The sequence below is a fragment of the Acomys minous genome (assembly GCF_964271855.1).
Source record: "Acomys minous genome assembly, chromosome: 20".
Taxonomy (NCBI): domain Eukaryota; kingdom Metazoa; phylum Chordata; class Mammalia; order Rodentia; family Muridae; genus Acomys; species Acomys minous.
In genome coordinates this window covers 2,696,647-2,709,696 of record NC_140502.1, presented here as the reverse complement: position 1 = coordinate 2,709,696, position 13,050 = coordinate 2,696,647, and the positions used below count along the sequence as shown (strand labels likewise).

General features: G+C 47.5%; 1 long non-coding RNA gene across 1 annotated transcript; it reads left to right on the top strand.

The window, feature by feature from the left end:
* The first annotated feature begins 490 nt into the window (after nt 1–490).
* LOC311591298 lies at nt 491–3,245 on the top strand. Its single transcript, XR_014777054.1, has 3 exons — nt 491–549; nt 1,775–1,870; nt 3,058–3,245. It is a non-coding gene; the product is annotated as an uncharacterized lncRNA (long non-coding RNA).
* Nucleotides 3,246–13,050: the final 9,805 nt, after the last annotated feature.

Here is a 13,050-nt window from a genome sequence, read left to right as displayed (position 1 = left end):
GCAGCACGAGGTAGGAGGTGGGCAGGAAGTCCCGCCCACAGTGGACAGGAAGTCCCGCCTATAGCTGAGGAGCCGTTGGCCACAGATGGCCTCTGAGAAAGAGAGTCCGTTCTCCATCAGGTCGCGGCCCCTGTGAAAATGCAAACACCGCCTGGTGATGCCCTATGAGTATATACAGGGGGAGGAGGTCCCCCTCAGTCACAGTCATAGGGGAGGGGAGTAAGGGGAAAATGGGAGGGAGGGAGGAATGGGAGGATACAAGGGATGGGATAACAATTGAGATGTAATATGAATAAATTAATAAAATATATTTTTTAAATGCAAACACCGCAGCGAGGCTGCTCATCAATTCTTCTTTTATTATAGAGTTATTTCAAGACTTTGCACCTCTACTCCCAGGTCAGTGCGCTAAACCTAAGCATTTATTTCAACACAAACACTTGTATACAATATATTACAGAATAAAGGATCCATGGTCACCATGGAAAGGAAACAACAAATGGCCGTCGGAAGGTGGCGGTGACCACGTAAGACACAGCACAGGCAAAGGTAAAATGTTACAGTTCAGTCATAAAAAAGGAAGGAAACGCTGATGACTGACGATAGACCTTGGGAAGAAAAGAAGTGTTTTATGTTAAGGAACATAGCCGCTGAAAAGACATCAGATATTGCACAACACCTTTGTATGAGATGACCAGAGTGAGCAAGCTATTATATTATTATTATTATTATTATTGTTGTTGTTGTTGTTGTTATTATTATTATTATTATTATTATTATTATTATTATCATTATTATTATTATTTTGTTTTGGTTTTTCGAGACAGGGTTTCTCTGTGTAGCCTTGGCTGTCCTGGACTCACTTCATAGACCAGGCTGGCCTCGAACTCACAGAGATCCACCTGCCTCTGCCTCCCGAGTACTGGGATTAAATACGTGCGCCACCATGCCCAGTGAGCAAGTTATGTATTTATGTACTATTTACAGTTTTGGTTGTGTGAGACAGAGGCTCCCCCACGTAGCTGGGACTGGTCTGGAACTCACTGTGTGCCAAAGTGGCCAGTAATATCACAGAGACCGACCTACCTCTGCTTCCCCAGTGCTGGGGTTGAAGACATGTGCCACCTTGCTCAGCAAAAAAATAGCACACATGCAAACTATATGAAATCCAAAGTGTCTCAGCATCCACATAGGACAAATAACTTTCAAGACACAAATGCACACACACACACATACACACACACATGTTTATATTCACAACTAAATTGTGATGGCCTGTGTTGTCATTTCTGTGTGGCAATAGCATACCACTAAATATTCTTTTAGAGCATTATAGCATTATCAGTTTACTGAGCTTTAGATCTTTATCTATGTCCTTTAATCTGTCTAAGCAAGCCTGGTCAAACATCATGTTGGTTCTAATTTGCTGCTGTCAACAACACTGTGCTGAGCATCTTAGCCTAACTAGACCATCAATGCACATACTCCTGTGGCCAAAACTATAGACCATGAACCTCTCCATCAGTTTCCCCATAGCTTTGTTGTAGCATACAAGTAATTTCTTGAAAAAAAGTTTTGATATTATTTGGATTATTCTCGCTGATTGTGGATGGTATGAATGTACAATCTGCATTCCTCAGAGCTGACTCTGCACAATGACAAAAAATAAAAAGTAAAAATAAAAAGAATTAAAATTGAGTCTGCAATGAAAAACAGCTCCAACTCTACTTGTCAGTCAAAGACTTGATTGGCCTAATCCACTACTGATTTTTAGCCAGAACATCCCAGAAGACTCTTGTCAGCACATGGGATGTAGCTTAGCTGGTGCCTAACTGGTGTCACCCACATGGATTGTCTAATCACAAATCAGGTATGGATTTATCTTTCCCACAAACTAGGCATCTTCAGTCTTGTGCATTTGTGTGAGCATGTGAGTGTGTGTGTGTGTTTGTGTGTGTATGTGTGTGTGTGTGTGTGTGTGTGTGTGTGTGTGTGTGTGAAAGAGAGAGAGAGAGAGAGAGAGACAGACAGACAGACAGACAGGGTCTCATTGCATAACTCTGACTAGCCTGGAACTCAATATGTCGACCAGGACATCCTCAAACTCAAATAGATGGACCTGCCTTTGCCTTCCAAGTGTTGGGATTAATGCTTGGCATGCTACCATAACAGACTATACTTTAAAGATCTCAGGACAAGGCTGCGTGAAGTCTTGGAGTGTCTGGTGTGTTCTCACAGACCCTTGAGCTTCTGAACCCTGAAGGGATGTGACTCAGTCACTGGCTAATACTCTACCCACTCAACAGATGATGAAATCCATACACCAAGCCAGGCGGTGGTGGCGAACGCCTTTAATCCCAGTACTCAGGAGGCAGAGGCAGGCTGATTGCTGTGAGTTCGAGGCCAGCCTGGTCTACAAAGGGAGTCCAGGACAGCCAAGGCTACACAGAGAATCCCTGTCTCAAAAAAAGAAAAAAGAAAAAAAAAAAAAAAAAAGAAAAGAAAGAAAGAAAAGAAAAGAAAAGAAATCCATACACCAAACCAAGCATTTCTGAAATGCAGCTTAAAGCTCTGAATTGTATCTTTGGACCAAAATGGGGATTTGTGTGAACACTGGTTGGGAGCTGTTGTACATGGGCCATGGCTACATTCAATGTAAACGTTCAGTGTCACTGTAGGGAGAGTGAACGAGAGCCCTTCGGGTGACATTCCTGTACATCTAGAACTAGTTTAGAGTTCTAAAAGCATGTTGACCCCTGACTCATGAACGCCATCGCTTTATCCATTCATTGGTTAAGAGCTAAAGAGCTGATGAAGCAATAAAACACCTCAGTCCACTTCTTGGCAGCCTCAGCTTACCAAGATACGCACCAAGCAGAAAGAGGAGTGAGTCCTTAGCCTAACCCCATAACAACACCTTGTGACTCTGCCATGTGCCCTGGAAATCCGGGAAGAGGGAGCCTTGAAGCCTTTATATCCCTAAGCTTCTGGCAGGCAAGATGCCTCAGCAGGTAAAGGCCTTTGTTAGCTGCCTGATGACTTAATTTCAACTCCCAGGACCCCGCATGATGGAAGGAGAAAACCGACTCCTGAGAAGTTCTCCTGTGACTTCCTACGCATATCCCTGAAATAACTGCATGAGATAGATTTGCAGATCCCTGCGTTAACTCCACACGTTCACGTAGAAGTGAAAACTGGCCTTCTATGTCCTTATGTCTAAGTGACCTGAAAGCTGCGTGAGTTATGCTGTCCTTGCTGAGCACAAACACCTGGAGCTGGGAAAGGCTGATGTTGGTCCTGACTGTGGAGGGATGTCAGCCCGTCGCCATGAGGAAGACGAGGTGACAGTCCATGGCACGTGGAGGCTTGGCACTGGCCCTTGGTGGCTGGCAGGAAGCAGAGAGGGCAGAAGGAACTGAAGGAGAGCAGATCCCACTGAAAGAAATGACCTTTACCCACTAGCAGCATGCCCCCCACGACCTCCTAAAAAGTGCCACCAGCTAGGGGCCAAGTGCTCAAAATATTACGCAGTGGTGGCATTACAGGTTCAAGTGAGAAGAGTATTGTCTTCCAGCCTGGGGGTTTGCATGGTGCAGGGGACACCAGGGGAAGGGGGCAGCCTGCCTCCTTACTTTTTGGAGCTTTCTCCCGAGGCCGACCATCACTGCCACCTCTTTCTTACTTATCTAATGAGGCCACCGTGCGCTGAGTCTTTGAGAGTCTGTTTGCTAATTGAGATTACGGTTTCTAACAGTGTTTACTAAAAGGGAGAAAAGAGGGTCTTAGCGGTTCTTTAGAGACACCCTGCCATGCCGTAGTGTTAGCCTCAAGTACCCTGCCCTCTCAAGAGCCTTCCTTTTTTACAAAAAGCAACAATCATCAGCATAATTATGAAATGGAAACTACTCTCTCTTTCTTCTGATTGTGTACCCTGTTTTCCTCCAAGCAAGGGCTCTGCTTTCATCTGGTACATAAAAGAGCAATGGGTCGCTATTGAAGGAAGACACATGGGCTGTCTAATTAACATTAAAATGCTGTCTCTCGTCATTAGCTTCATTCACACTGGAGGTGTCAGCTCTCCGGAAAGAAGCACAGAGGCAATGACCCTAGTCTCTCATTTTTTTCCCCACAACATAAAAATGAAAAAGGAAAACTATGAAAGTCCAAAGTCCTTGCACAGCCCCCATGGTAGCTGAGCCCAGTGTCCAAGTGTGACCCCCACACACGGCAACTTCAAGTGTTTTGTTGCTGTTGTTTTATAAAGATTTATTTATTTTACTCTATGTGTTTTGCCTGCATGTATTTCTGTGCACGATGTCTTTGATGCACCCATGAGGGGCCAGAAGAGGGAGTCACGGAGTTCCAGATGGTCGTGAGCCACCATGTGGGTGCTGGGAGCTGAACACAGGTCCTCTGCAGGAGCAGCAAGCGCTCTAACCACAGGCTTGCACTCTCTCCAGACTGCCTCCCAAGTGCTACCTGACACCGAAAGTCCCAACACGAACATGCCTGCCACCATGTTTGTTTGTTTGTTTTACCTTTGATTACTGTCAGAAGGACTTGTACACAGCATTCTGTGTCTAGAGCCATTCCCTGAAGGTTTCAAACCGAGCCCAGCGGAGCAGAATTTGAGGTACTATCAGAGATGTGGGCGCTGCGGTTCTTATACTCAGCCTCAGAGTAGACACTGGGTCCAACTACTAGCTGGGATGTATTAGGCTCTCTCAGATACAAAGCGGTCTCAAAGAGTCTGGCATGGGATTCTCAGGATGGGTAAGAAAACATTTGATAGTTAAGGACTTGCTGAGGCCAGGTGGCACTGCAACATCCATGATGACATGGTTTCTATGGATACAGCCCTATCTGCTGAAGCAACATGCCTTGCATGTCCTCTGATGAAGGGGCGCTCCCATTGCTGCTCACAGTCAATGCTGCTCTCTTTTGTTTGTTTGTTTGTTTGTTTGTTTGTTTGAAACATGCCACCACATAGTCTGGGCAAACCTGGAGCTTCCTACGCAACTGAGGCTGGCATCCTCCAATCCTGGAGCCTGCGGGCTTCCTCCTACCAGGGCTCTGAGCATGTGCCGCATCTGGCTCTCACAGCATCCCACTTACATCTGCAGGGTTGGCGCGACAGGTACCACGGCTGCAACCAGAGGTTTCCATCCCTCGCTTTCCACTTTCTTGTTATGTTTCTGATTCCCTGGTTAGCTCATCTCCTTCCCAACACACCCCTGGAGCGTCTATGAGAGACCGGGTGGAAATATCAATACTAACAATGCTCTAAGTGTTAAGGCTGGGACCTAATGAGCTAGCGGAAGCCCTCAGTTGGAAGTTTCCCCCAGATGCTGGGATTTCCAGGCTTCCTCTGCAATGTCTTCAATGCCCAACACCATCTGTAGAGCCCATTGATGGTTTTTTTTCCCTAGATGTTGATCTTAATAGCGAGTTTCTGGGTCTATCCTAGGATGCAGCTTCATGGGAAAGCCTTTGGCCATCTTCTACTTCTTTTTTTATTTTTCTCTCCCATCTTATTAAAACTCCCGTTCTTCTTTTATTTATTGTGTGAAACTTTTCCTGATCGTATGGACCAGTTACAAAAGTGAGCCCAGGTCTCTCCTCCTTGTGTCTGCAGCCCTGGAAGGCAGTTCTGATCCTCTTCCAGGAACAGGCAGAGTCTGTTTACTGCCCGCCCCCCCCCACCCCCGAAAACTGATAAACTGTGTGTCACGATTCACGTAGTACTCTAGATGAGAGGGTGCTGAGTTCCGGGATTAGGCTTCAAGAAAGCACATGTGTTTTTCGTAATTTTTGTTTCCTCCTCCTTCTCTTCCTCTTCTTCATCATCATCTTCCTTTTAATCCTCTTCTTCTTGTTTGTTTTCTTTTCTTTTTTTTTTTTTTGTGGGTTTTTTGAGACACAGTTTCTCTGTGTAGTCTTGGCTGTCCTGGACTCACTCTGTAGACCAGGCTGGCTGGCCTCGAACGCATAGCGATCCGTCTGCCTCTGCCTCTCGAGTGCTGGGAGTATAGGCATGCCCCATCACACCTGGAAATCATTCTTCTTCTTCTTCTTCTTCTTTTTCTTCTTCTTCTTCTCCTCCTCCTCCTCCTTCTTCTTCTTCTCCTTCTTCTTTTTCTTCTTCTCCCTTTATCCTCCTCCTCTTCTTTTTCTTATTGTCACTTTAAGTCTGTGGGTGTTTTACCTATGTGTATGTCTATAAACCAGATGCATGCCTGGTGTCTGCAGATGCTCTAGACCGTGAGCTACCCAAGACTGTGAGCCATAGTGTGGGTGCTGGGAGTTGAGTCTGGATTATGAAGCAGAGAAGCTAGAAATTTTCTTGCCAACTGAAGCGTCTCTTCAGACCAGCTTCCAAAATCTCTTGAGAAAGGATCCCAGGCTTTTTTTTTTTTTTTTTTTGGTAAAAGATCAGAGAATACACAGAACAGAGCCAAGTTGAGGAAGTCCTGTCAGCAGCAGCCATGCTCTATTGTCGAGCCTTCTGGTAGGTTCTACCTTACCAGAGCAAAACTACCCACCTGAGCCTTAGATGCATAGAAACGACGTGTGGTTATGGGTACCAAACCTTCCCATCAGGAATAGCTCTACCTTGACAGCTAACAGGCATAGAGACTGGCATCTGAAATTGGGCAGCACTGCCTTTGGGACAAGATGAGCTACAGGGGTTGGACAAACATTTAGGAAACTTGACAGAAGTAGAAAAATGTTTAGGAGATGATTCAAGGAGGCAGAAAATTAGCCACTTTTGTTAAGAAATGGCCAACTGTTTAAAAAAAAACACATCTGTGGTAACAAGCAAAACAAAATATACCCCAATCAACTTGTATCCTCTGGAAAGACACATATCAGGCTGTGCCTGGGCAATATGATAAGAACTGGAAGAAAAAATACAGTAAATGTTAAAGAAAACAATGACCAGTTTACAGTGAATTTTTTGTGTAGACGTCATAGGGTGGTAAACTTGTTGGATTACAAGATAATTAATTTTATCTCCATTCTCCTTGGCAACAGAAATGTTCACAAAATATGAGGTGTTTCTGCTCCTAGTCCTGTGTGAGATGAGTAAGCACATTTTACCTATTTCTTGCACTTCTTGCAAACATTAAGTCTGAGCAAGAACACATGGAAGAGCCACGGAGGGCAAAAGTTAAAAGACGGGAAAGAAGACCAGAGTTCACCATGGAATCCAATTGGTGGCCTTGCAGGACCATCAGAAAGGATGCATTTTTGTAATGAGTCTCAGAAAGAGAAGAGAAAGAGGCAAGTGCTATAGAGGAATGACAAGAAATAATAGCTGAAAACTTTCCAAATTGACAAGTATAAACTTCAAAGCTAAACAAACTAAAAACAAGAGGGGAAAAAGAAAAAGGAAACACACACACACACACATACATCTATGCCAAGACACATTATAATTAAGCATCTGAAAATTAAACAGACTTAAAACTTGAAATAAGCCAGAGAAATAAATATATTGTTCACGGCAATAAAATGAATTAAAAGGAAAAACCGAACAGACATCAGATTTCTCTTTAGAAAGCAGAAAGGTTGGGAGGAAGTGATGCAATATTTTTCAAAGGCTAAAAATCATTGTGAACCCTTTGAAAATACACTGAACAAAAGAATTCTTTAGGAACAAAGAGGAAATTTAAAAAATATGAGATTAGGGAAAGTCAGGGACTTTGGCACTGTGAGATTCACCCTGGTAGGAAATTCACTAAACAGAAAAACAAAACAAAACAAAACAAAAAACAAAAAACAAACAAACAGTGGAAGAAGGAATCTTAGAACTGAAGGGAAACAGGAAAATTTTGGATAAGACAATAATGTGCCTTAATAAAGCATACTTACCTCTCTAAATGGAAACCTGGGGACGGCTAAATTGTATTCCACAGTGTGATAGGGCACTTGCCAACGTATGCAAGTAATGTTTGCGACCACTATAAACGTTGAATAAGAAGGGAAATAAGTTGTAAGATCTCCATACTTTGTGTTAGCTGACAAAAAGGCAGATGTGAGATGCCCTGTTTACTTTTCCTTGTCAGTTTGCCGCAATGCAGAGTTCCTCCACTGAGGAACTGCCCAGACCTCACAGGCTTGTGGTTGTGTTTATGAGACACAATGAGGCCTCAACCGATTGTTGGTGTGGAGGGCCCAGCTCACTGCCCACTGTGGGTGGCACTGCCCCTAGGCAAACAGGCTTACCTGTACAAGAAACCTGGCGGAAGTCATCCCCTCTGTCCCACTTTCCTGGTAAGCGAAGACTTTCTTGGCACATGCCCCTTGGGCTCGTGTCCAGACATAAGTGAGTATATACCATTTGACTCTTTCTGATTCTGGGTTAACTGACTCATTATGATCATTTCTAGTTCAATCCATTTGTCCACAAATTTCAGGAATTCCTTGTTTTTAATAGCTGAGTAGTATTCCATAGTGTAAATGTATCACAGTTCCAAGAAGAGACTTGATACCCTATGAGCATATACAGGGGGAGGAGATCCCCCTCAGTTACAGTCATAGGGGAGGGGATTAAGGGGAAAATGGGAGGGAGGGAGGAATGGGAGGATGCAAGGGATGGGATAACAACTGAGATGTAATATGAATAAATTAAAATATATTTAAAAAATTAAAAATTAAAAATTAAAAATAAAGCTAGTGGAGTAGAAGCCATAGCGAGGGAACCAGAAGGCAGAGCTCCTCTCTGTTTTCTGGCCTGATTTCCCTCAGTGACGGAACAAACCTAAAAGTGAGGGTGAAATAAGCTCTTCCCTAATCTGCTCTGGTCACGGTGTTCACAACATAAGCCAAGCCAGAGCACAAGTTTGCCAGGGACCAAAAGGCCTGAGGCCGACTCCCACCCATTCAGTATTTGCAGCAAACATCCTGCTGGGCCACTCATTAGGTATGCAAGGCATCCGGCTTAGTCCTGAGAAGACAGCGATCTGATCCTAAGATAACCACAGAGATATCCTGCTTTGTCTCACCTGAAAGACCCCTCCCCTTGCAAATGTTCCCGGGGCTCAACCCAGAAGATTTTGTACTTTTCCACTACTCCCTTGCGTACCCCGCCCGCCCTAAAGCAGGTTTTAAAAAGCCTGCCCTTACCTTTAATAAAGGAGCTCTTGACAAGCAATTGTTCGCTTGAGCTACTGTCTCTCTCCCGCCCATGTCTTTATGTACAGGTTGCGACCCCCCTCGATCCCCCAATAACTGACCAGCTGGACTGGTTGGTGGACTAATTATCGTTACATGGACTAATTTCATCTGGCGACCACGAAGGGACTCGAGGTGCGGGTTTCTCCCCGAACGGATTAAGGGACCGGTCCACAGGAGTTTTCATGACCAGCCGAGCTCGCCCGGCCGGCTTCGTCATTAGGTGAGTCATCCGTTCGCATATCTCAAGAATGGGCCATTCGCTGTCCAAGGAAGCAAAGTTCATAAAAGGCTTAAAGGACGTACTCAGAGAGAGAGGTATTAGGGTAAAAAAGAAACATTTGATTGAGTTTTTTGTTTTTATTGACCAGACCTGTCCCTGGTTCATGATTGATGGACCTACTATTCATTCTGAAAAGTGGCAGAAGGTGGGGCGTGAGCTTAATGCACTTATTAAAAAAGATGGTAATACAGCGGTGTCGAACAGTATTTTTTCTTATTGGGGCCTTATACGGGACATAATTGAGTCCGGCGAAAACGAAAGCGGAGAGAGGCAGCTCCTCTCCGTGGCTGAACTCTGCCTGCGCGAATCTCTCCCTCCTTCTCGTGTTCCTTCCTGCTCCTCTTTGCAGGGTTCCTCTCTTCCTACATCCTCGGAGCCCTTAAAAAATCTTTCCCCTGCGCCTGCGTCCAAGCCTTCCCCTTCCTCCCGCCGTCTCTATCCGTCGCTTCCTCCCACCCATGAGGACCCCATTTCCGCTATGGAACGCGGGTGTTCACCACTTTGTGCCCCTGTTTTTCCCCCAAAAAGGGCACCCTCTGTCCGATCCGGTCCGCCAGCCTCTCCTGTTCCTTCTCCGTCGGCCGCCCTTTCACGCGCCTCCCGCCATTCCGCCATTTTCCTTTCTCAGGCCCCAGATGAGCCCTTGGATCCGGATGCTGCTGCCACCCTTGAGGAGGAGGCTGCTCGACATCATTCCGATGATGGCCTCCTCCGCGCGGCGCCAACCTTTCCCTCCTCTACCTTGCTCACTCTTCCCCCTCCCCTTACTAAGCCCTACCCTGCCTCCCGGCTCCCGCCACCTTGTTCCCTCCCAAACTGCTTTTGCCAGACGGAGGCTCATCTCCAACACCAGATCTCCCATGCGACGAAGATTCTTCAGCTTCAACAACGGCTTTCGCTTTTAACAACGCGCATTTCCTCCACAGCTCCGTTTATTTTCCCTGTCACCCGTTCCCAGAGCCAGCCCGCCCTGAGCGGGGCGAAAACTGAGGCCATTGATTCAGGCGCTGCTTTGGGAGACCCACCTGCCCCTACACCCTCCCAGTCGTCCGCGGCCCTTGTAGATTCTGATAGTGAGCATGATTCCTCAGGTTCGGAGGGAGAACAGAAAGGTGGTGGAACGGCTCCTGACCCTACCCCCACTGCTTATCATAAACTCAAATTTAAAAAGCTAGAAAAACTTAACACGGCTGTCCGTAGTTACGGACCTAATGCGCCGTTCACACTCTCCCTCCTTGATGATTTGGCAGATGGAGGTCATCTAACGCCCAACGAGTGGATCACCACTGCACAGACTGTCCTCACTCGAGGACAGTTCCTTTCTTGGAGGGCGGACTGGGCTGATCGTTGCCGTGACCTTATCCGAAAAAACGTACAGCAGGGACATCGCGAGACCCGTGAATGGTCTCTTGACAAACTCCTTGGCCAGGGCAAATATGCCACTGACGAAAAACAGCGTGCACTCCCCTTTTCCTTACTTTCACATTCTAGTTCTGCCGCTCTCGCTGCTTGGAGAACTATTGCTTCCACGGGCTCCGCCCTGTCCCCTATTACCAAGATTCTTCAGGGACCTCAGGAGCCCTTCAGCGACTTCGCTGCGCGCCTCCTGGAGGCTTCAGAAAGATCCCTTGGTCCTGGCCAGACAGACAGTAAATTTCTTACACAATTGGCCTTTGAAAATGCCAACTCAGCCTGTAAGGCAGTTCTTAGACACAAATATAAGGGCAGGGATCTTGATGAGATGATTCAGCTTTGCCGAGAGGTTGATCCCCTAACTGATAAGTTTACCAAGGCCATTATGGCCGTCGGAGCCCTCCCTAGCGGGGCCTCCTGTTACCGGTGCGGCCAACCGGGACATTTTGCCCGCGCCTGCCCAAATGAGCGTAACCGCCCACCCTCACAGGCTGGACAGCCGCCGGTCGTTCCGCCACCCACTGGATCCCGGGGACCTGTGGCCCGGCCCCCCCCTACTACGCTCTGCCCTCGTTGCCGTAGAGGTCGTCATTGGGCGAACACCTGCCGTTCCACTGTTGATGCCATGGGTAACCCTCTCCCCCCGCGTTCGGGAAACTCCTCTGGGGGCCAGTCCCGGGCCCCTCACCCTATCCAATTCCAGCCTGCGTCGGGACCGGTGTCACAGGCTCCCCCCAATTTACAGACCCGCTTCCATCCACAGACCTCCTACCCCACCTCCCAAACCCAACCTCCTCCCATTCCAGCGGCGGCCCCTTGCCCTCCCCCACAGGATTGGACTTCCGTGCCACCACCTCTACAATACTGACGCCCGAGGATGGAACCTTGTCCTTGCCTGTCGCCCTCTTTGGAAACCCTCCCCCTCTTCCCCTCCTGGTCCTCGGCCGTGCCTCTTCTGCCCTTATCGGGCTACTCATCTATCCCCTCGTTTTAAAACACCCGCTCCCTTCTCCTACGCTCCTCCTTGCCGCCGCTACCCAGGGCCCTCTCTCCATCTCTCCTGGTCAGATTCTGGCCTGGGCCCTTCCGTTAACCCTGGCTGACTCTGTTGTCTCTCCTCCCGCCACCCCGACTCCCTCCCTGCCCCCCTCCGCTTTTTGGGTCCAACGCTTAACTTCTGATAGACCCCATCTTACACTAAGGCTTGATGGCCGCCCCTTTGAAGGCATCATTGATTCCGGGGCAGATTCGACGGTCCTGTCCCAATCTTCTTGGCCCTCGTCTTGGCCCTGTCAGCCCTCCCTTACTCACCTTCAGGGCATCGGAATATCTACCAATACCCTTCAAAGTTCTAAGGTCCTTCGCTGGACTGACCCTGATGGCCAGACAGGGACGGTGCAACCGTTCATTGTCCCAGGGTTACCCGTTAATCTGTGGGGCCGGGACATACTCTCTCAGATGGGGGTCTTTATCTATAGCCCCTCCTCTCCTGTCACGCATCAGCTTTTGGATCAAGGCTATTTGCCAGGCCAGGGCCTCGGCAAGCTGGGACAGGGGCGTCTCGAGCCCATTGTCCCTATGCCTAGGATTAGTCGCCAAGGGCTGGGATATGAACAAAATTTTTTATAAGGGCCACTTCTCCCCCTGCACTCCAGGCCGATAAAATTACTTGGAGAACTGATTCTCCTGTCTGGATCGATCAGTGGCCCCTTCCTTCCCGTAAACTGGCCGCAGCCTCAAGGCTGGTGCAGGAGCAACTTGATGCAGGCCATGTTGAGCCCTCTACTTCCCCCTGGAACACCCCCATTTTTGTCATCCAAAAAAAGAATGGTGCCTGGCGACTCCTCCAGGACCTCAGGGAAATTAACAAGACCATGATGCCCATGGGAGCTCTGCAGCCTGGTCTCCCCTCTCCTGTAGCTATCCCTAAAGGATTTCATAAACTTGTTCTCGACCTTAAAGACTGCTTCTTTTGCATTCCCCTACACCCTGACGATTCCAAACGTTTTGCCTTTAGCCTCCCTGTTGTTAATCATGTTGGGCCCTCACCCAGATTTCAATGGCGGGTACTTCCTCAGGGCATGGCCAACAGTCCCACTCTTTGTCAAAAATATGTAGCCCAGGCCATCGACCCGCTACGCCTTAGGTACCCACATTTATATATTATTCATTATATG